Consider the following 24973-nt stretch of genomic DNA (forward strand, 5'->3'; position numbering starts at 1 on the left):
GCACCGAATTTTGAGATGGAACGGCCGACACGACCTAACAATGACCGATATGCGACTCGCCGACATGATGATTTTGACTATAAGCTGTTCATTACTACACGTAAATTCAAAACATTTAAGAATTCTGGCAACGACATTCATCCACAAGCATGGCTCCATCAATTCTCGCATTGTTTTCCTCCCAACTGGTCGTTAGAACACAAATTAGAATTTATGTGTGGCTACTTGGAGAATGAACCAGCTGTAAGAATGCGATCGGTAATTCACGATTGCCACAGTGAAGGAGAGTTTTACCATGCCTTCCTCTCAGCATATTGGTCTCAAGCCACACAAGACCGAGTAAAACATAGCATCATAATGATGAAACGTTTCGAACAATCTGAATTTTCCAGTCTTATGAAATATTTTGAAGACATGTTGCATAAGAATCAGTATCTTTCAAACCCATACAGCCCCTCAGAACTCATCTGCATTTGCTTAATCAAACTGCCTGAACATTTACGACATATTATTTTGGCAGGACGTTGCAAAGACGACATTGAAGCATTTCAGGGACTCTTACAAGAATTAGAAATTGACACTGACAATCGCGGAACGCGAAACCAGGAACACAACAATTACAGGTCACATCCGTCGCAATTCCGCGATGAAAGAAGTAATAACTTGACATGACAAGGCTATTCTCACAACACAAATCGTGACCAAAACAAACACCACCCGTATGACAACCGTTGGTAGAGTAGTAATAACTACAGGGAAAGATCACCTCTCCGTGGTAATGACTATCACAGAGACAATAAGAGAAACAGACAATATGGGAACCAAAATAAATACTATCAAGGGAGACAGAATAACTTTAGACGCAACGGACCAGCGCGCAGTTACGATTCAGGGAGAAATTCTCCACCATGTGACCGACAAGAAAGAAACTATGGAATCTACCGACATGACGACAGACGATATGATCGTAACGACAGACCTGAAATGCATCAGAACTGGCGGGATTCAAACAGAGCAGGGCCCTCTCGTCACGGTGAATTTGTAGAAGTTAGGTCTCCAAATCCCAATAACGACGCGCGCCAACAAAGAGACAATAGGCAATGACTCACACCGCTGGCGGCAACAAAACGTACTTATGAAACTGATGACGCAGCTGCCGTAGCTAGTAATTACGTAAAAATGGAAGACATTAGGGACATCTTACTCCAGGAACACGACGTAAAACTTAACAACATTGCATATCCTGTGATTCACATTACTGTAAATGACGTAAAATTTACGGCAGTACTTGACTCTGGCAGTCCCATCTCAGTAATTAGTGAAACAGCCTTTAGCAAATGCAACAAATCGAACGATTGCCCCACACTTCCGTTACGTAAGATTAAATTACAAGGTGCAATCTTTGGAAAAAGTGTAGATGTACGCCAACAAACCAACTTAGAATTCTTTTGTCAAAGCCACAGCTTCTCTACGAACTTTCTTACTGTTCCATTATTGTCGACGGAAATTATATTGGGAGTAGACTTTTTGAATGAATTCAAAGCAATCTTAAACTTTCACGATGCTGAAATAAGTTTAGAGAAGGAAGGTAAGTCAATAGCTTTGAAATTTGAAGATTGGCTCTCAAACCATGACGAAGAAATCAATCGGCTTTACCTTCTGTTGGACAACAGTTCGGAATTTTCTACGGAACTAGACACTAACAATCACTCTGCAAGAACTGACAGGGATGATATCGACGGCATATTTGAAATTAATGAGTTAATTCAGAATAAAATTCAAACAATTGAGAATTGTAATGACACTGATAGGCAGGACCTTTTTGAGATTTTACAAGAACATTCCACAGTTTTTACTCATAAAACAGGAACCAATTTCGTGTTCATGAGCATACTAAATTTTGTGTTAGACCATATGTAATTCCAGCACATTATAGGGACCGTGTTAGAACAGAAATACAATCTATGCTTGACGAGGGCATTATTGAGCCTGCAGTAAGCTCATACAACAATCCATTACATGTTGTTGAGAAGAAAAATGGATCGATCAGGCTTGTCTTAGATTCGAGACAAATCAATACGATCATTATTCCTGAAACAGACAGGCCGCAAACGTTGGAAGAAGTTCTTCAAAATTTTAATGGTGTAAAAGTGTTGTCTTCCATTGATCTCAGATCGAGCTTTTATCAGATCGAACTTCATCCAGAATGTAGAAAATACACAGCTTTCCTTTGTTTCGGCGTTTTTTATCAGTTTCGGAAACTTCCCTTTGGTTTGAACATTTCTTCAGCAGCATTCATTTGCGGGCTAAATTCCATATTACCTGAGTTCTTAGAACGTCACATCACCTTATATGTGTACGATATTCTAATAGCAGAAGCTTCATGGGAACTACATAATCGCATCCTCAACAGTTTGTTACGTATTTTTGCAGAACCTGGAATTACAGTTAACTTGGAAAAGTCTGAATTCGGTAGGGCAAAGGTGAAGTTTTTGGGACATATTATTTCTTCTGAAGGCATTCAGCCGGATCCTGAAAAGTTAGAAGCAATCAGAGCCATTCCAGTTCCATCCACAAAAAGACAAGTCCGCAGTTTTCTAGGTCTCGTAAATTTTTACCGTCGTTTTCTGAATATGCAAATTCTTGTTACACCAAAACTTTGTTCTCTCACTGGAAAAAATACTATTTGGAACTGGGACGAACAAGCACAATTGGAATTCAATTCTTTGAAAGAAGCGTTACTTCACGCGCCAATCTTAGCGCATCCAGATCTGTCACAAGATTTCTGCCTTAGCACGGATTCTTCTAAAGTCGGTCTTGGTGCCCATTTATTTCAAGAAGCCATAGAAAATGACACTACCATTCAGAAAACCATTGCTTTTGCTAGCCGAGTGCTAACAAAATCTGAAAAAAAATTATTCCGTTACTGAATTAGAAGCTTTAGCTATCGTTTGGGCATTTAACAAATTCCGTTTCTTTCTTTCTGGTAAGCACGTAAAAGTATACAGTGATCATCGTGCATTACAATTTCTTATGTCTTCAAAATTAAATCATGACAGGTTAAAACGTTGGGCATTGTTTCTGCAAGAATTCCGCTTCACAATAGTCTACATTCCCGGCAAGGAGAACATTGTTGCGGACGCACTGTCACGCGCACCGGCTGGGCTTGAGAAAAGTACCACAGAAGGCAACCTCGAGAAAAATTTCAGTATTCTTTACATTCAGAAAGTCGCCTTTGAAAACTTCATCACCACATCTTTAAAGGACATTGCTCATGAACAAGATAAAGATCCGATTTGGAAAGACATCAAGAGCAAATGGCATGAAAAGACACACACACAGATTCGGCATTATTATCTGGTTAGAAACAACATACTGTTCAAACGCTGCACTGTTGATGACAAGCTATGGGTACTTTGCATTCCTGACGATTTTTTTAATAAGCTCATTTGGTACATTCATTTCAGCTACGCACATTTTGGTCCACGAAAATGTTATCATATTCTTCGAACGACTTGTTATTTTAACAATATGGAAAAACGAATTCGAAGAATCTTGTCTATTTGTAAACTTTGTCAAAAGGCGAAACCATCTACTGTCTCACATCGTGCTCCGTTGTTTCCTATTATTCCTTCTAAATTAAAAGAATTTGCTGCTGTTGATCTCTTGGGACCGCTTGTCAGAACATCCAATGGATTTTCGTACGTTCTAGTCGCTGTTGAACTTACTTCAAAATTTGTTTCTTTCACTCCGTTACATAAAGCCACTGGACGATCTGTCTCCAACGCCTTTGTTAAAAATTTCTTACGTGAAGTTGGCCACGTTGCTTAAGTCATTTCAGATAACGGACCGCAATTTAGATCTGCTGTTTGGTCACGCACGCTTCGGAATCATAAAATCAAACCTGTTTTTATTTCATTGTACTCACCACATTGCAACCCGTCTGAACGGATTATGAAAGAAATCAATAAGCTTTGCAGACTTTATTGTCACAGAAAGCATCAGCATTGGGACAGATATCTACAATTATTTCAAAATGTGCTGAATGAAATGCCTCATGATTCCACTGCTTTACCACCTACTCTTGTACTGAAGAATGAAGAACCACCGAACAGAATCAGAGAGCTTGTACCTTTCCCGAATACACGTAAACTTCGACACAAAGACATAATTGATTTGGCTCTTAAAAATATAAAATCTGCAGCAGACAAAAGGAGAGAACTACACGGTAAAGCAAATGCAAAGAAATTATATATTGGTCAGAAAGTTCTCATTAAAGCTCATTCATTGTCACATAAGAAGAAACACTTGAGTCACAAATTCTTTCTAGTTTACAATGGACCTTACAGAATCCGACGTATACCACATGATAATTGCGTTGAAGTTGAAACTCTGCATACTAGGAAGAGTAAAGGTTTACACCACATTTCACATGTAAAACCGTTTATTGAAAGATAATCTACTTTTTAACTTTGTCATTGCCATAAAACTTTTCACTTTACATTACTAGTATGCTTGTCAGACTTAGAATCTGTTAACATACAACAATGTTTGAAGTTAAATATCCAGTCAAGAACCAAGAGAACTTATTTAAACAGAAATAACGAATGCATTGTTATTGTGTACAGACGACACAGTGTTATTGTGTGCGTGCATTCTTGCTTGTTTGTTGCACGATTACATAACGACTATAAGGCTCACATACTTAGAACATTTACCAGTACTGCTAATGAGATTTTAATGCAACATTTAGGTTTACTTGAAAATATATTCTGGATTTAAAGTACTTTCTGTGAGATACCAGATGACACAGTGGTTAGTTTATGTGACAGCTACACGATTTTATCACGACGCTACTAATGAGTGACAATATACAATGTTGCTTTTGTGGTGTTTCTGCTTTATATCTGCACAGTTTTTCTGGATTCTTCTGGAAAGCAAAACATGTTTAATAGTGACTTTGTGGTATAGCTACAATAAGACAGCCTTTTTTTTATTAGCACAACAATACGTTACAGCACAGTACTTTCTTCATCACGGCAATAAGCGTAATAACTAAGACATTTATACGCAAAGCATTTCACTTTTGTTTATCATGAGGTAAGTACATTGGCTTTTGCAGAACTTAGCTTTCGGAGGACGATAATTACGACACTTCCACAGAATTATGTTGCAACAAGACGCACATTTAGCGCTACAGTACACGTATGTGAGTGATTAATTTTGTACTTAAAACATTTATTTTTAAAGATTTTTGAATTACAAAGAAAGTTTTCTGTGATACATTTCATTCCATTGCTGTAATCTGTAACACCTGAGGGTATAATTACATTAATCCTCAGGGGGGTACACGCTTACTTTGTGTATAATGTGTTTGGCAAGCATAAGGAGCCCTAGGTAATATGGTATTTGCTTATACAACTTTACACATCGGTACCATATTTCTCTAACACACAAATTACACAGCTATCTGATCATTTAACTGAGAGATAAACATTTTTTTCTACATCAGTGACACATGTTTACGCAATACACAGTTGGGTAACTTCACACTTATGAAACTGTATTTTGTCTGTACTTTGTAACCTGTTCATATTTTTTCGGAACCATTGTGATACTATGAGAGCTTTGAATGATATATTTGGTAAGGGAGCATGATTTTAAAGTACGTTTGAGGTAGATGACACTACTGAAATGAGCAGAGAATTTTTTTTAGGTTTTGAAATTATTGCAGAAAGCTACGGCGTTTTTGAGATTTGACTGAGGTGTTATGATGTTATTATTACGACGACGATGTGTACTATGCTGTTGAGATATGTTTATGATCAATAAGATGATGCTACTGTATATGAGGAATAAGAAGTATGTTGGAAACCAAGAATCGTACTTTAAGAGTTATGCAATGTGCGTAAATGCGTGACTGTATCACAATGATGACGAATATTTTATTTGGACACTTATATTTATAGGATTTTCTTTCTACAGATTTGCAACGCTAATTCTTGACCTGTGAAATATTTTTATGTGAGACTGTCACTGTAGCGGAAACTGCTGTTTTAAATATTTCCGTAAGAAAGTTAAGTGACGACCTGCACGTAATGCGTCGCGGGCACCCACCTGGGCGACAGCCGCCCAAAAAAAAAGCCATTAGCCTTTCAGCGGCACAGATAGAATAAAAGAAAGGGGAAGCCATTGTCCTCGCTATTGACATTTCCTTGTTGAAAGCATACTGTGGAGCTCGTAATTTATGATATTTACTAAAATGCCTAATGAAATGATTAGAAACATTTTACATCTATTGTCTTTGTAGTTAAAAGATTGCTCATTTTGTTTAATATCTGGTTTCCAGCTGTGTTACAGCATTGGTTTTATAAAATAAACTTAAATGCATCTGCTAATGTGAACACTTTCTGTCAACAGATCTATTAAATAATAATTTTGTGATCCACATTCTTCAAAAAAGGAGCACTTGGAAAGGAAAGAACAATAAGAAGGGACTAGTAACAGTAACTGCATACATAATATTCTTTTCAAGTACATGGTAATATTTCTTTTACAATAAGTTGTTGTGGTGCACCACTTTAATTACTTAGACATTAAGATGTGATTATACATTTCCCTTATCTGCATTGTTATCGTTAGTGTACTATTTTTTCTGCTTGAGCTATGTCATGTTTAGATATAAGCTGCTGTTTGCCAGGCATAGTGCTACTGAACTTTAATTTGTGTTACTCTGCTAAGCCAGATTTATTTTTTTGTTTGCTGCGCATTGCCTCATATTAGTTGTAATGTTTGAATTGCTTGGTAATTTAGACTTACTGTAGCTTCCTTTGCGATTTTCCATTTTTTTTTCATTGCTGTTTATATTAATTGTTTTATGTGCTGCTGCATTGCCTCGTCCCTTAGTTTAGCATCTGAGCTCAGTAGATTTAAGTTAGTTTAAGAGGGGGTAGACTATATAAGAAACTGACTATGGAGAATAGGTAAAGAATGCATTACGAAGTTATATGAAAAAGATTTGGGCCCAAATGAGTATTGTACAATCAGAAATAATTATTTTGAAAGAAATATGAACAGAATACAGAAAGCAGGCTTAGATAGGACATTTTGGGAATAATGATGAACAAAGGGAGATCTCCATGCAAAATACTGCAGTAAAACAAACCCTGTCCTTTCCCTTTTGTGTTATCCCACTATATGTTTGTGTACCCTTGTGTATTTGTTTTCTTTCTGTCTCTGTGTAGTTTCATAGAATTTTTTCTTCTTTTAATATTAAGCTACATTCACTATGATGAGGAATACTGTTATCCTCGAATATAATTGGCATTAATAATATGTTATTTACTTTGTAAAGATGTTTAGACATTATTTATTCTGTTTTGTGTTAATGCTCATGTGTGAAGTTGATGTTTCGAAAGTTATTCTGATCTTTCATGTATGTACTCATGTCATAATTCCTGTAACACTGACGTGTATGTCTATTTCTATTCTTTTGTAACGCCTGTTTTACTACAAATGTTATCTGTATTGTTATGTTCTTTAATGATGTATTTTGTACCTTTGTAATTGTATTCTCATGTTATAAAATTGTAATTGACACCAGTTCATCTTATTATTAACTTGTAAGTTACATTTCACTGCACACGTTTCTGTTGGTCATAGTATATGAACAATATGTGAGAAGTAGGGACTGTTAGTGTTTGCACGTGTGTTAATAATTCAGCAAGGGACTGGATAACAGCATTGCTGGTTCTAAGGACAATTTCAAAAACTTTGTGAGTGCACAAGTGGTGGTTTAGGGACTTGCTATATTATCTGCAAGACTCTTCAATGGTGATTGTGCACCTGCACAGTCACAACAGATGGCTGCTGGCTATCTCTACAAGGACTACAGTGGGTCTACATCTTTGATGATCTATCAATACCATTATTTCTACAAGGACTGCAGTGGGTCTGCACCTCTGGTGGCCCACCAATAACACAATCTCTACCAGGACTACAGTGAGTCTGCTCTGTGATGACCTACCTACCAATGTTCTTCAAAACTTCAAATGACTCTGCTGTGGGTTTGCTCTGTTGTGGCCCATTACCTGTATGCATGTCAAGAGTCAGCACTGTCTTTCCGTTGGAAGGACAACACTACTTCTTCAAGACTGTATGGAAATCCACTACTTCTATGTGCATTTTCTTTTACTGCTCAGACTTTGAGAAAAACTCTGCATTTTTACTGTGATGAACAATCTGGACTGTCTTTATGGACTGTGAGAAATTTTTAGCTTTTGACCAACATTGTATCAATAAGTGTGTGCATTTGATTTCTTTGTTATTGTAATTATGAAAAATTTTTTTCAAATCTGTATTGGCCACTGCCCAATCCAATTTGTAAAATTTTTTGTGGGGAGCATGGGGGCTATGTAAGTAGGCTGTTTAGGTTTTTTTATTGGTAACGCCACCTCTGTATGAAAATCACTGGCTGTGCTGTGTGCAGTCTGTGGCTGCTTTGCATTGTTGTAATACTCGCCATTGTAGTGTTGGGCAGTGGCAGCTGGATGTGAACAGCGCGTAGCGTTGCGCAGTTGGAGGTGAGCCGCCAGCAGTGGTGGATGTGGGGAGAGAGATGGCGGAGTTTTGAAATTTGTCATGAACTGCTATATTTATATATGATGATATCAAGGTAAATACATTGTTTGTTCTCTATTAATATCTTTCATTTGCTAACTATCCCTATCAGTAGTTAGTGCCTTCCATAGTTTGAATCTTTTATTTAGCTGGCAGTAGTGGCGCTCGCTGTATTGCAGTAGCTTGAGCAGCGAAGATTTTTGTGAGGTAAGTGATTTGTGAAAGGTATAGTTTACTGTTAGTCAGGGCCATTCTTTTGTAGGGAATTTTGAAAGTCAGATTGCGTTGCGCTAACAAAATATTGTGTGTCAGTTTAAGCACAGTCATGTATAATTGTTTAAAGGGGACGTTTCATATGTCGACCCTTAGCCTAGGATACCTCACTGGAATCTTCTGATTCTTTTTTTCTTGTAGTTTGTGTAATTAGTGTAGCTATTGTTTATTGCTAGCACGTAATTGTAGAGAAAATCTCCTTTGTAGTTGCAGTCTTTCATTGTTGTACAGTAAAACAGTTGTGGCATGCATGTAGATTTGCACCAAGTATTTCGCAGCTGCAATTAACTAGATATTATTTTCAGTGCTATGTTAATGTGTTCTCTTATTTTTGATCTTCAAATTGTGTTTTTCTGTGTTGTCGTGTGAAATACTGTGACAATAATGGCGTGTGAAAAACGTAATACTAGGCTCCAAAGTAAACTGAGAAATGGCAGTGAAAATGAAAGCAGTGTGTTAGCGCCACCGAGTAATGAATTAACTGATGTTCAAAGTAGTAATTTGGTAATTGTGCATAGGGAAATGGAGCGGGCTGCAACAATGGTGTAGACATTGAAACAGGTAGTGAACAGGGAAGCATTATCGATCGATCGGTCGGCAACAGCTCGCCTCAGGAATCCGAAATGACAGGACACAATTTCGCAAATACTGTAGATTCAGGTTTTGGGTCCTCACCGTTTTCTCAAATAAGTCAAGACACATTTTCTGCTTGTCAAAATGTGAATGTTGCCGGTGCAAATGCACTGCCGAAAAGCGTAGAGAAACAGATTCCAGACACTAATACATTATTATTGCAATTAATGCAACAAATGGAACAAAATCAGAGACAAATGGGAGAAAATCTTCAAAAGTTAGACACAATGGAACAACACCAGAGACAAACACAGCAACAGTTAGACGCAATGGGACAAAATCTTCAAAAGTTAGACACCACACTTGAACAAACACGTGAAGATTTAACTACTGAGTTACATAACATTGAATCGAAATGTCAAAAAGTCTGTAATGACGTAAAAACACAAATTTGTGAGCATTTTCAACCCATTTTTTCGCGGCATGAAAATGTATTACAGAATCACGAAGCAGCCATAAAAGAACTGCAAACCATTGTTCATGAAAATCACGACACCTTGCAAGCTAAAATTGACTCAGTTGCATCTACCGATTCGGTTACGCAACTTGCAAAAACTCAGGAAAACTTAAAGGACACAGCAGATACTCTGAAACTTGGTTCAGAAAAACATACAGAGGAAATAATTTCACTATCGGATAAAGTAGCCGAACTTTCAGATCAGTTCACTAACTTATCTACAAAGGTAGATGATGATCTGAATGACACAACACCTGTAGCCTTCACTGACACTGAAGAGTATGTAGAAATTAGAAAATTCAAACAAAATCAAAATCAAATCAATACACAGTACAAAAGAGAAATCCGGGAAGTGCAAGATCAGTTGGCACAAGTAGTACAAGAATTACGTATTTCAGAGGATACTCGCGCCCCAATACGGGAAGAGGGACACAGAAATACGGAACAGCCACAAAATAATAACACAGGGTATTTCGGAAATTATGAAAGAAATTGGCAAAGTGCACCGAATTTTGAGATGGAACGGCCGACACGACCTAACAATGACCGATATGCGACTCGCCGACATGATGATTTTGACTATAAGCTGTTCATTACTACACGTAAATTCAAAACATTTAAGAATTCTGGCAACGACATTCATCCACAAGCATGGCTCCATCAATTCTCGCATTGTTTTCCTCCCAACTGGTCGTTAGAACACAAATTAGAATTTATGTGTGGCTACTTGGAGAATGAACCAGCTGTAAGAATGCGATCGGTAATTCACGATTGCCACAGTGAAGGAGAGTTTTACCATGCCTTCCTCTCAGCATATTGGTCTCAAGCCACACAAGACCGAGTAAAACATAGCATCATAATGATGAAACGTTTCGAACAATCTGAATTTTCCAGTCTTATGAAATATTTTGAAGACATGTTGCATAAGAATCAGTATCTTTCAAACCCATACAGCCCCTCAGAACTCATCTGCATTTGCTTAATCAAACTGCCTGAACATTTACGACATATTATTTTGGCAGGACGTTGCAAAGACGACATTGAAGCATTTCAGGGACTCTTACAAGAATTAGAAATTGACACTGACAATCGCGGAACGCGAAACCAGGCACACAACAATTACAGGTCACATCCGTCGCAATTCCGCGATGAAAGAAGTAATAACTTGACATGACAAGGCTATTCTCACAACACAAATCGTGACCAAAACAAACACCACCCGTATGACAACCGTTGGTAGAGTAGTAATAACTACAGGGAAAGATCACCTCTCCGTGGTAATGACTATCACAGAGACAATAAGAGAAACAGACAATATGGGAACCAAAATAAATACTATCAAGGGAGACAGAATAACTTTAGACGCAACGGACCAGCGCGCAGTTACGATTCAGGGAGAAATTCTCCACCATGTGACCGACAAGAAAGAAACTATGGAATCTACCGACATGACGACAGACGATATGATCGTAACGACAGACCTGAAATGCATCAGAACTGGCGGGATTCAAACAGAGCAGGGCCCTCTCGTCACGGTGAATTTGTAGAAGTTAGGTCTCCAAATCCCAATAACGACGCGCGCCAACAAAGAGACAATAGGCAATGACTCACACCGCTGGCGGCAACAAAACGTACTTATGAAACTGATGACGCAGCTGCCGTAGCTAGTAATTACGTAAAAATGGAAGACATTAGGGACATCTTACTCCAGGAACACGACGTAAAACTTAACAACATTGCATATCCTGTGATTCACATTACTGTAAATGACGTAAAATTTACGGCAGTACTTGACTCTGGCAGTCCCATCTCAGTAATTAGTGAAACAGCCTTTAGCAAATGCAACAAATCGAACGATTGCCCCACACTTCCGTTACGTAAGATTAAATTACAAGGTGCAATCTTTGGAAAAAGTGTAGATGTACGCCAACAAACCAACTTAGAATTCTTTTGTCAAAGCCACAGCTTCTCTACGAACTTTCTTACTGTTCCATTATTGTCGACGGAAATTATATTGGGAGTAGACTTTTTGAATGAATTCAAAGCAATCTTAAACTTTCACGATGCTGAAATAAGTTTAGAGAAGGAAGGTAAGTCAATAGCTTTGAAATTTGAAGATTGGCTCTCAAACCATGACGAAGAAATCAATCGGCTTTACCTTCTGTTGGACAACAGTTCGGAATTTTCTACGGAACTAGACACTAACAATCACTCTGCAAGAACTGACAGGGATGATATCGACGGCATATTTGAAATTAATGAGTTAATTCAGAATAAAATTCAAACAATTGAGAATTGTAATGACACTGATAGGCAGGACCTTTTTGAGATTTTACAAGAACATTCCACAGTTTTTACTCATAAAACAGGAACCAATTTCGTGTTCATGAGCATACTAAATTTTGTGTTAGACCATATGTAATTCCAGCACATTATAGGGACCGTGTTAGAACAGAAATACAATCTATGCTTGACGAGGGCATTATTGAGCCTGCAGTAAGCTCATACAACAATCCATTACATGTTGTTGAGAAGAAAAATTTTGGGAATAATGATGAACAAAGGGAGATCTCCATGCAAAATACTGCAGTAAAACAAACCCTGTCCTTTCCCTTTTGTGTTATCCCACTATATGTTTGTGTACCCTTGTGTATTTGTTTTCTTTCTGTCTCTGTGTAGTTTCATAGAATTTTTTCTTCTTTTAATATTAAGCTACATTCACTATGATGAGGAATACTGTTATCCTCGAATATAATTGGCATTAATAATATGTTATTTACTTTGTAAAGATGTTTAGACATTATTTATTCTGTTTTGTGTTAATGCTCATGTGTGAAGTTGATGTTTCGAAAGTTATTCTGATCTTTCATGTATGTACTCATGTCATAATTCCTGTAACACTGACGTGTATGTCTATTTCTATTCTTTTGTAACGCCTGTTTTACTACAAATGTTATCTGTATTGTTATGTTCTTTAATGATGTATTTTGTACCTTTGTAATTGTATTCTCATGTTATAAAATTGTAATTGACACCAGTTCATCTTATTATTAACTTGTAAGTTACATTTCACTGCACACGTTTCTGTTGGTCATAGTATATGAACAATATGTGAGAAGTAGGGACTGTTAGTGTTTGCACGTGTGTTAATAATTCAGCAAGGGACTGGATAACAGCATTGCTGGTTCTAAGGACAATTTCAAAAACTTTGTGAGTGCACAAGTGGTGGTTTAGGGACTTGCTATATTATCTGCAAGACTCTTCAATGGTGATTGTGCACCTGCACAGTCACAACAGATGGCTGCTGGCTATCTCTACAAGGACTACAGTGGGTCTACATCTTTGATGATCTATCAATACCATTATTTCTACAAGGACTGCAGTGGGTCTGCACCTCTGGTGGCCCACCAATAACACAATCTCTACCAGGACTACAGTGAGTCTGCTCTGTGATGACCTACCTACCAATGTTCTTCAAAACTTCAAATGACTCTGCTGTGGGTTTGCTCTGTTGTGGCCCATTACCTGTATGCATGTCAAGAGTCAGCACTGTCTTTCCGTTGGAAGGACAACACTACTTCTTCAAGACTGCATGGAAATCCACTACTTCTATGTGCATTTTCTTTTACTGCTCAGACTTTGAGAAAAACTCTGCATTTTTACTGTGATGAACAATCTGGACTGTCTTTATGGACTGTGAGAAATTTTTAGCTTTTGACCAACATTGTATCAATAAGTGTGTGCATTTGATTTCTTTGTTATTGTAATTATGAAAAATTTTTTTCAAATCTGTATTGGCCACTGCCCAATCCAATTTGTAAAATTTTTTGTGGGGAGCATGGGGGCTATGTAAGTAGGCTGTTTAGGTTTTTTTATTGGTAACGCCACCTCTGTATGAAAATCACTGGCTGTGCTGTGTGCAGTCTGTGGCTGCTTTGCATTGTTGTAATACTCGCCATTGTAGTGTTGGGCAGTGGCAGCTGGATGTGAACAGCGCGTAGCGTTGCGCAGTTGGAGGTGAGCCGCCAGCAGTGGTGGATGTGGGGAGAGAGATGGCGGAGTTTTGAAATTTGTCATGAACTGCTATATTTATATATGATGATATCAAGGTAAATACATTGTTTGTTCTCTATTAATATCTTTCATTTGCTAACTATCCCTATCAGTAGTTAGTGCCTTCCATAGTTTGAATCTTTTATTTAGCTGGCAGTAGTGGCGCTCGCTGTATTGCAGTAGCTTGAGCAGCGAAGATTTTTGTGAGGTAAGTGATTTGTGAAAGGTATAGTTTACTGTTAGTCAGGGCCATTCTTTTGTAGGGAATTTTGAAAGTCAGATTGCGTTGCGCTAACAAAATATTGTGTGTCAGTTTAAGCACAGTCATGTATAATTTTTCTAAAGGGGACGTTTCAAGATATCTATACACGCATCAGAATACACGCATAAGAAATATTAAACGAATTTACGTAATTTAGACGCAAGCACCACCTCAAATACTTTACTGAACTTGTAGAACACGAAAAAGGATAAGTAGGAAATAACATATGCTACAAACTAATATTGCTGTTCATCTGGTATAACCTTTGTAAACATATAACGTCGTAAGAGTAGAACTTCAAACCATTGTCAACCTGTAATGAACGTTTAATTTTCAATATATTTACGTCAAAATATTGACAGACATAAGACACTTCACCACCGACAAAAAAAAAAAAAAAAAAAAAAAAAAAAAAAAAAAAAAAAAAAAAAATTCTCTGAGCACTATTCTGAGGTCATCAGTCTCCTAGAACTTAGAACTACTTAAACCTAACTAACCTGAGGGCATCACACACATACATGCTCGAGGCAGGATTCCAACCTGCGACCGTAGCGGTCGCGCGGTTCCAGACTGTAGCGCCTAGAACCGCTCGGCCACCCCGGCCGGCCCAGCGACAAAATATGGACGCGACATCCTTCTAGACGTTAGTACAATATAGTCATTCAGTTATGAATGAAATTCATATTTACACAAAACACACCAAAATTTTTTTCGCAGGTACTTGACTGTGGCGATAAATACCGGAACAGTCTGTCTTTAATGAAGATGAATTCCTATAAGCAGCTATTCTTGTACATGTAATAATAATGTCATTAGCTGACATATATTATGCTGCAGGCCCTAGAGAAGAAAAATTGATCATTTTCATATTTATCTAAAAATAATAATCCCTACATTTATGAATAAAAGCATAATGATATTAGTCATTCTGATATAAATGGCATTCATATTTATACAAGACCGCACCAAAATTGCAATCGAAGGTACCTGACGATGGCGAAAAATTCCGAAACAGTCTGCCTTTAATGAAGATGTCTTGCTATAAGCGGCTATTCTGGTGCATCTTTCTAATAACAACGTCATTAGCTGACATGTATTATGCTGCTGGCCATAAACAAGAAAAATTGATCATCTCCAGATTGATCTAAAAAAAGTTCCTACATTTATGAATAAGAGCATTATGATATGTTAACATTTTGAATAGCATCGCTGATTGACATTGTTTGAGAAGCAATAAAAAACAACTTACCTGTCTCGTTGAAATTAACAAAAGAGGTCAATAAAATTTATAGCCGTGATTGGCATCGTCATAAATTGTAAAAACTTGATAAAACCGTGATTAACGTACGTGGGCTGTGATGCATGGTTGCAATTAGTTAGCACACTGTAGTTACAGCTGCAATACAAACAGCTTGGCCGCTAGCTGTCGCTGACTGTGAGTTCTGTGTAGAACGTCGTGTTGCAAAGCCAGATATATTACTTTTAACACTCAGTATGAAATGAAATGGGATTAGTTAAAATTTAGTTGAAAAATAGATATAGACCTTAAACATGATTGGTTGGTTGGTTTGGGGAAGGAGACCAGACAGCGTGGTCATCGGTCTCATCGGATTAGGGAAGGATGGGGAAGGAAGTCGGCCGTGCCCTTTCAGAGGAACCATCCCGGCATTTGCCTGGAGTGATTTAGGGAAATCACGGAAAACCTAAATCAGGATGGCCGGACGCGGGATTGAACCGTCGTCCTCCCGAATGCGAATCCAGTGTCTAACCACTGCGCCACCTCGCTCGGTCCTTAAACATGGGACCACAGTAAAAGGTTAGTTAAAATTACAAATGCTAGCTGCCAAATAGTTGTTTGCGACATGAAAAAAGCTAAGGAATAGCAGAGCCAAGAGAACATGGCAGGCGTCAGAGCCAAGGCAGATAGCAGTTGTACAGAAACAGAACGTCAGGAGACGCAAGAACTAGAGAAATACGTCACAGAACAAAAAATAGATATTCGGCGTAAACTCGATTTGTTCATGCAGAAGCTTTGTGGAGTGGCGTTTCTTTTTGCCATAGATATCTATTGTTTCCAAAAGCTTTAAGAGGCGACACAGTATGTACGACTTACATGTTTTAATTTATGTTGGTTCCAGTATGTTCGTATTCAATCAGGTGTGCACATGCAGTTTGGTTCTGCTTATTGTAGCCCATGTGTTCCCTAAAGCTAATGTTAAAATTTCTGCCTAACTGTCCAATATAAAATTTCTCACTATCATCTCAGAGTATTACATAGACAGCCAAAATTGAAAATTTATTACTTTTCGTTGTTTCCTATGCTCAAGAGTGTTTACGTTCTTGCTTTATCTGTATCTTATTGTATAGTCGCATGAAAAAGGTCTCTGTGTACCAGTTTGCCACGGCCGTTTGTTTTAATACGTTAAGTTCTTTTCTAGTTTCCTCGTTGTCAGTGGGGAGCGCATATGAAAGTAAAAAAGGTCTTTTATACTGCAATGGATGACAGAATGTGGCATGAATAGTGTTACAGGTGCACGTAGGTTTTCTATAAATGCTGAACGTATGTTGACTGCCAGTTTTAGTGTCGCCGAAGTTGCGTCAAATCGAAAGACTTGCACCCGGCGAACGGTCTACCCCACGGGTGGCTGTAATCACACGACATTTATTTACCAGTTTTAGTTTATGTCTAAATAGTTATAAGAGTCTATTTCAGTGATGAAGTTAATTTTGGGATGCAGAGAACAAAATTGTTGGGCAAAGACATAGATAACATCTGTGCTATTTTGTAACAACACCAATATGTCATCTAGACTAAATTAGCGCCCGCTGCTTCAGTCGCATAGACCATATGGCCTGCAGAGGATTTTTGTTTTTATTTAATCGAATTTTTACTTTATTCACAAATTTCAACACCTTCTAAGCTTTTCACGTTAATTAATGCCATATAAGCAAGGTCTTTCCCGTATGTTCTTCTGACTTAAACGCGATTCTCGTACCTGGAGTCCAAAGTTTTTGTTAATCATGCCTTTTGCATTCTTCTGGAGATATTTCCACAGCTACTTTCATACCCTAACAAATACTTCTTCATATCTACCGAGAAGTTAAACACCAACTTTAATAAATTTAGGTTTAAAATTTTGTTGAAGTAAGGAAATATATTTTCAAAAATTTTCATTCCCAATTCCACTCCCTTAGGAGTTGAATTTCCAGAAACACCTACATAAATATTTTTTTTAAGTTCCTAATCGAGAAGTCAGATACCAATTGCCACACATGTAGCCTTAAAAATCCTAAGTATATCTTTAGTAATTATTGATTTACAAAAAAAAAAAGTTTCACCCACTATTTTACCCCTTAGTGGTTGAATTTCGAAAACTGCTGGAACACTTATTGTTTACTTTGTGACTGAAAAACCAAATACTAGTTTTCGTAGTTCTAGCTTCAAAATTCCATCAGTAGCGACATACTTTTAGAAAGCGTTTCATTCAGCCAGGAGCGGAATTTCGGACAATCCCTTCGTAAACGATGCCTACAGTATAAGATCCACACCTTCTCCAAATTTCAAGTTTCTATTCTTAGCGGTTTGAGCTGGGCGATGATGAGTCAGTCAGTCAGTCAGTTAGTCAGGACATTGCCTGTTATACATAGAAATGGCTTGAGGCTTATCCACGATGGAAGAATGGTAACAGCCTGAGCGAGACAGTACGGTCAGAAACAAACTACAGTTGTGCAAGAGTCAGCAAAACCGCCGATAGGCCTTGCAGGATGTGAGCCCAGAAACACAACATCTGACAATGAGCGAATACCCAAAAAATTGACACTCAGCTGAGAGACTGTGTTTTCTTTCTAACCTCTATGCACTTTCCACTCATAGCACCTATAACCCTCGTTTTCGGCATGAATAATACATGCCAAGCTATCAGCTGCATACAAGCTTCCAATACAGTAAGCCTAACTACCAAAACCAGACCGACGATGTCTGGAATACACTGTGCTAATTGTCTGATAATACTTACATGAGAATTGGGCAGCCAACGATACTTCTCCTCCTCCTCTAACAGCAGTTCTCTTATCTCCTCGCACTATATAGATATCTCACGTGCCGGCCGGGGTGGCCGAGCGGTTCTAGGCGCTACAGTCTGGAACCGCGCGACCGCTACGGTCGCAGGTTCGAATCCTGCCTCGGGCATGGATGTGTGTGATGTCCTTAGGTTAGTTAGGTTTAAGTAGTTCTAAGTTCTACGGGACTGACGACCTTAGAAGTTAAGTCCCATAGTGCTCAGAGCCAGTTGAACCATATCTCACGTGAGCTCCCTATACCTAGGCAAAATGTCCCCTAGTCCACATTTTGACAGTTTCCAGGATCATCAATACCTCATTCGTTTTATGCATTATTCGTAGTATCCACAGATGGTGCCGCTACAATTCTCACTGACTGTTTGTAACTTTGCACTACCTCACGTCTGCCAACCTTAGTTGGTTTTGTGGGGGGCCAACGAATTCTTTATAAATTGTGGCTCCACCAATAATTATTCTGTCAGTTTCTCCATTCCGTAAATGACAGTCGGGTATAAGGTTATTGCTCACCTGTTGCTCGTTTGCATACTTAGGGATTTTCATTAAAGACCAGTTCTTACAGTAAGAATTGAAGTTGTCTCATCTCATTCACGTTCCATTCTGCAATTACTGTTTCTCTTTGCAAACGACTCAGAAGCTGTCTCAACCAGATACTGACCGAATCAGGGTTCATATGATGGGTTCGGGTGTTGATTTCACTTCACCAGCTCCTTGAAACAGAAAATGAAATTTCTATATTCAGAATCAACTTATGTTTCTATCATTAAAATATCAACTTAACTTGATCCTGTGTACTTTTGTACCACCTTAAGTCAAAAACGCATTCCTAAAACCATGATAAGGTTTACAGTCTTACATTAATAATATGCATATTGGCTGTCACTTCCTCTCTCTGGTGACCACACACAAAATTAATCGTGAGTGTAGATCTCCGTGACACTGGAAATGAATCCTCAGATTGATCAGTCCGTGTATATGGATGATGATCAGCTGTGGGGTCTGGAAGTACAGTATAATTTTCCATTGTGACGAAGTGATTTCTGTTTTTTCTCTTGCCAATCTCATTTTCCATTTCATTCTCGTATTCTTGTTTAATTTTGCACGTACAAGTGTATCACATACTCGACACAACCTCTCCTTAAATCACACAAGTCTTCAGATTCATCTCGCCTTCTTTTTTTTTTGGCATTATTAGTATCACTGTCTACATTTGCTTCATCTTTTGATTTTACCTCATAATGGGCCGCTAGTCCATGAAGTTCATACAATACCTCTCGCATCTAAGTCTGGTTCTGCTAGAGTAAGGACAGTACTTTTTCATTTTCACTCACAGCAAACAGACACGTGCGATCTGTCTGCCCCTCACGGTGAGGCGACACCTGCTCAGCTACAATGTTAGTCACTTCCTCATCTACCTCATCCTGATGTGACACTGGAAAACATTTAGCAAACCTCTCATCTGTTTTTTATTCACATTTCGAAGGACTTTGCGTATTTTTGCGGACTGAAATGAAACTACCTCAACTCGCAATACCAAGTCGTTTTCTAATGCTGTCACTCGATTTCTAAACCGCTCGGTTAATTCAGACAGATAGTTTGTCATTTATATTACCTTTTCCTTAATCTCCTCTTTCCATTAATTGATTGACACCAACTTTAGCTTGATCTTGTTCACATCTTTTCTTATTTCCTTTGTGGTACTCCTGCTTACCGCTAGAAATGCATCCAGTGTAGCATTCTGTTTCTTTCTGCACATCAATCTTCTTTTCTGTGCTTGAAATCTGGGTTTCTTTCTTTTCAATGCTTGCATTCTGTGCTTCTAATCTCTTTTCAATACTTACTGTATGTGCTTGGAGTTTTTGCTCTACGAGTGCGTGGTGAGTGTTAATGCCGAAAGTGGTTGCAGGAACTCCACCTCTACAGGCCAGTGGTCCAAACGCAGAGGAGTTGTCAACCTCTGTCTCTACCTACCATGGGTGAGCAATTGGTGCCAATGCTGCCCCTGATTCAGGTACTCCGTGAGGGGATGGGTGCACAGATGTCTCAGGTAAGAGTTCCCGCACCGTCCGGGTTTTGCAAAAGTCAGCTCTGGCCTCTATTATATCTGCCAATGGGACAATATGTCAGCTACGCCAACAAACGCCCAGGTTCAATAATTCCTTTCATGTGCTACTAATATTAATCAAGATTTTTGCTCTCAAGTTGGTTGTCATGTTAATGCCTAGAAAACTATCTCCAACTATTTCATTACGCAAATTTCCGCGATACGTCTGTCAGACAACAAATTCTTTCCAGTACTTCCTGGTGCGATTACACTCGATATTGAGATATGAAAAACCTATACAATTAGTAACTATTCCCCAAAGAGAGACACAAAAATCACATACATAAAATAATAAACAAAACAACAGTGTGGTATGACACTGTATGCCAATAAGTCAAATAAGGATAATTGCGTGACTCCTATAAAGAAAAATAAAGTTATATAAAACATATTTTTCTGTTACACACCCTGTGGTCTGATCACTACCCAGGAGATTACCGCGACATTTTATCCTGGATACGAGCAACCAAATAAAAGATTTAGGTTATTTTGAGGACCTCGATATCAGTTGGTCTCACAGAATAAACGTGGTCCTTTCGTTCATTACCGTTACGATGTGTACATACGGGATCGCCAGTATGGAAGTGTTCTTCTACTCTGTCGTAAAGTGTAATGCGACTCTGCTGAGCTTTACCTTTTCGCCATATAAAATAGGTTTTCTATGTCACTTTGGCGTGTCTCTTTCTTTTGTATTATTGTTTCTCACCATACGTTGAGTGTCGTATAAAACCATGTTGAAATTACAGATCAAGCCCTGGAAAAAATGATAACCAAATATGAAGGTTTGGAACGGGAAATTACTATGATCCCTGTGCGACTGTACAGGGCGATCGATTTCTTGTGTATACAGAATTCAGATCCGCATTCAGTGCCAGTTTTGGGTATGTATGCAACAAGAAAGTATCTTAGGTGGTAGCATGCGCTGATTATTGAATTTCCAAGGACTGCAAGGGGTGGCGGAGAGTGGGAGGGAATTAGATGAAGCGGAAATCATATCTGATTTATTAAAGTGATACTCTAGTATCGCACAAAAGACAATGGATACATTGCAAAACAGGCATTGATTCTACATGGCTCCTGACATACAGAAAACATTAACGCACTTCATTAACCTAATCAATAGCAAAAACCTCTCAGGAGTGATTAGGATATTACATCTGGAATTCTTGACATGTGAATAATCCTGGACTGCCACAAATGTCCCACAGGGTAGGAGACAACGGAAATCACTGCAAGCTGTTTCTGTACTACCGATGGCATAGGAACTCATATCCATTACACCTGATGAAAAAAGCATTATTCTGATGGACGCAGGCGAACAATATCATTGTGATAAGTAAGTTTAATAGCTTACGATCCCAGAGAGCAACTGGGGGTGAGTAACAGTACCAGATCCAAACCGCAAAAAAAGCAGAAAAAATTGCGATGAAATTTGTAGCATAAAATTATTACCGTACATACAGACTTTCATTACGCTCAGTGAATTTAGCTCTCTCAGGTGGGAGGGATTCCTAAGTAAAGATCACTGATTCGAAGCTACGTCGGGACTGGTCCCACACAAATGACTGGTCTGGCCTAACGGACGTTGAATATAAAGACGCAGTAAACAAATTGAATCTGCACTAGGATAAATGTAGCCAGTTCGCTGAAGGCGATTAATCGAAATTTGGCATGGGGGGAACATTGAACTTAAAGAAAAACGACTACTCCGAAGCCATTTGATCTGATTCGAACTGAGAACAAAGCATAAGTGCAAGAACATGCGTTACATGCAGCTTTAATCATGTACAAAATGGAATCTTCACTACACACTATAGTAACTGCTAACCTGATGTAATCAAATAAATCTTTGATTTCTATAGACACTGTAGCCTGCACAAGGCAGTATGAACTTGCAACAGAAGAAGAACATACGTACTTCGACTACACAGCTGCAACAAGGGTGCCTTAAAAGCCGCTGTCGGACGGCCAGCGGAGACGGTGCGTCTATGTTTACATGAAATGGCAGTACACCGTTATCTGGGCTTAGCTAACTCAGAGGACCAAAATGTTCGGTCTGCAGTGTGGTATGTTACCGGATATCCATGGGCTAGATCGATGGAGGTTGGTACCATTTTCCTCGGAGGCATGGGAACTTCTGTGACTTCCAGCGGTATATTTGAAAACACTCACCCACACATCTACATCATATAGAAATTTTTGAGGGCGTGGAAATGGAAAGGTAGAAGTTACTACTCTTAAAGGAAATGAAACAGAAGTACTGACTCATGCTCGAATAGACAGCAAAACAACATTCTTGAGACTAAAATAATGCAAGAAATGAAGAAATTTGGAGGGAGCAAACGAATGCCCTGTTCACCAAATACAGTTAAAATGAAACTATTTTTCACTGCTGACTCACTAGCACACACTTGTATGTGCTTATCACTACAAAATCTCCTTTTTTTAATTTTCTAATGCTTGCGCCCATTCCAAATATATGTAAAATCTCCTTTTCTCCCCACATTTGTTGCACATGAGTAACATGGTCAGGTGTAATCTCTTATATTTAACATCTTAACCACGTGGTGATCTGGTGCTTAGATGGGCACAGGTTTTATATCATTTCAGAGCTCTCAAAGTTTTCCAGACGCGAACCCCTTTCGTCTTGTTACTCATTCTTCTTATACTGTGACGAAATAGGCTAACCTTACTATTCTGTTCATTCTTAGGCAATTTTGCGGGGGTCTTCTGATAATTTAACTTCATTCACCACTGTGCACCTGCATCCTGACAGTAACCTAAAGAAGGTACCCCTCTGACACGAGTAACCACAGGGATAGTGGCCCAATTTTTCTGCAAAAACCTCAGACAACCTATCCTCTCCGTCCACTGCAAATAAATGTAATATCTCCTCCTTTTCCCATATTAGTTCTACATGTAAGCTGTGTCTAGTACATCCCCATCTCCCAGCAGTAGTAAAACGCACTTCACTCGTAAGATTTCATTTCAGTCAGTAGGAGCCTGATCAACTCTTCGTTCACATGGCTCACAGCAGCGTCACCCAGGGATGATTATGACGCTGGAGGACCTCCTCAAAAGTACTCCAATTTCATCCAGGACACTCATAATCTCGTAATTTCTGTCTTTAGCCTGGCTCTTCCTTGCTACACCTGCTATGATCACGTAATCCTCTTTGTCAAAATCTTTACACTGATTTCCTGGGTCCTCTGTCACCTGGTACCCTCTTCCTAATATGACCCATTTCATCTGACCTGCAACCCTGCCGCAGCTACTACCTAGCAGCAACACTCGTTTCTTCTAATCTCTTCTGCAACGGTCTACACTTAGCTTCCTCTGTGCATGTCTGCTGCACATTACTGTGACCTACGGCTGCATGACAGTTTTCCCCTCCTGCTCTAGGTAACAAACCAAACTTATTGATACTATAATCTCATATGCAGTTGGAGAAGTCGAAATCTATTTTTCTTTCGCTCATTATTTGTCACTAGTAAGCAGTTCCCACTGTCGTTTTTCCTCTTCAAGCTGCCTAGTTCAAGTTTCGCATAATCGTATTCAGCGTGAAAGTCACAAATCTTTGCTTCGTGTTCAGAAATTCTCTTTTTCTTTTTGTAGAACCTGAGTTCCACGGAAGAGACTCATAGCGTCACCCCAATGTAACTCTAACTCACAACGTAAATATACTACTCCCTCTCTGACTACCTCATTGCGTCATCTAGACTTACCGCGCACAGAAACACAAACACTTAAAAACAGAACTAAATCACTTAACACGCTTCATATCTGTACGTGAGTTCTCATTATTTGTGAGCCTGAAAAATAAGAGCTATACGTTAGAGCTTCAAGGTGTGTGATGCGACGTAAGAAGTTGATTATTTCCACTTAAACTATGAACTGAGCACTTATGTAACTGGAATACATGTTAATTAAATTATAAACAGCAAAATGTAGCTTTTAATCACTAAATGTCACGAGTATTAGACAATGTTAACTAGTTACTTGTAATCCGTCTTGATAGCAAAAATGTTTATTCACATGACCGGTTTCAGTTCCTCTAGAAGCATCTTCAGATCTGCAATTTCTTTTACACGAGTAACCCGTCCACACACAGCAACCTTCACATGCTGCGCCACATTTGAATGTGACGCAGTATGTGGAGGTTGCTGTGTGTTGAAGATGGTTCTAGAGGAACAGAAACCGGTCGTGTGAATAAACATTTTTGCAATCAAGACGGATTATAAGTAACATTGTATAACCAGTGATTGCGGTATCCCTTCAGCCATTATGTCTGTTTTTGCAATGTTAACTAGAGCCTACCACGCGTGATGCATTTTTACAGGTCAAAATAAATATAACATCTGAGATTACGAAATCTTCAAATGAAAAGATGAAGGAGGCGTAAAGGATGGAACTTACATATAAAACATGCTTAAAAATCACTTTTCATTATGGGAAACTGTTTTCCGTTAGTAACACAGACACACCTACAGAAGGG

This window comes from Schistocerca serialis, chromosome 5 (assembly GCF_023864345.2).
Source record: "Schistocerca serialis cubense isolate TAMUIC-IGC-003099 chromosome 5, iqSchSeri2.2, whole genome shotgun sequence".
Lineage (NCBI taxonomy): Eukaryota > Metazoa > Arthropoda > Insecta > Orthoptera > Acrididae > Schistocerca > Schistocerca serialis.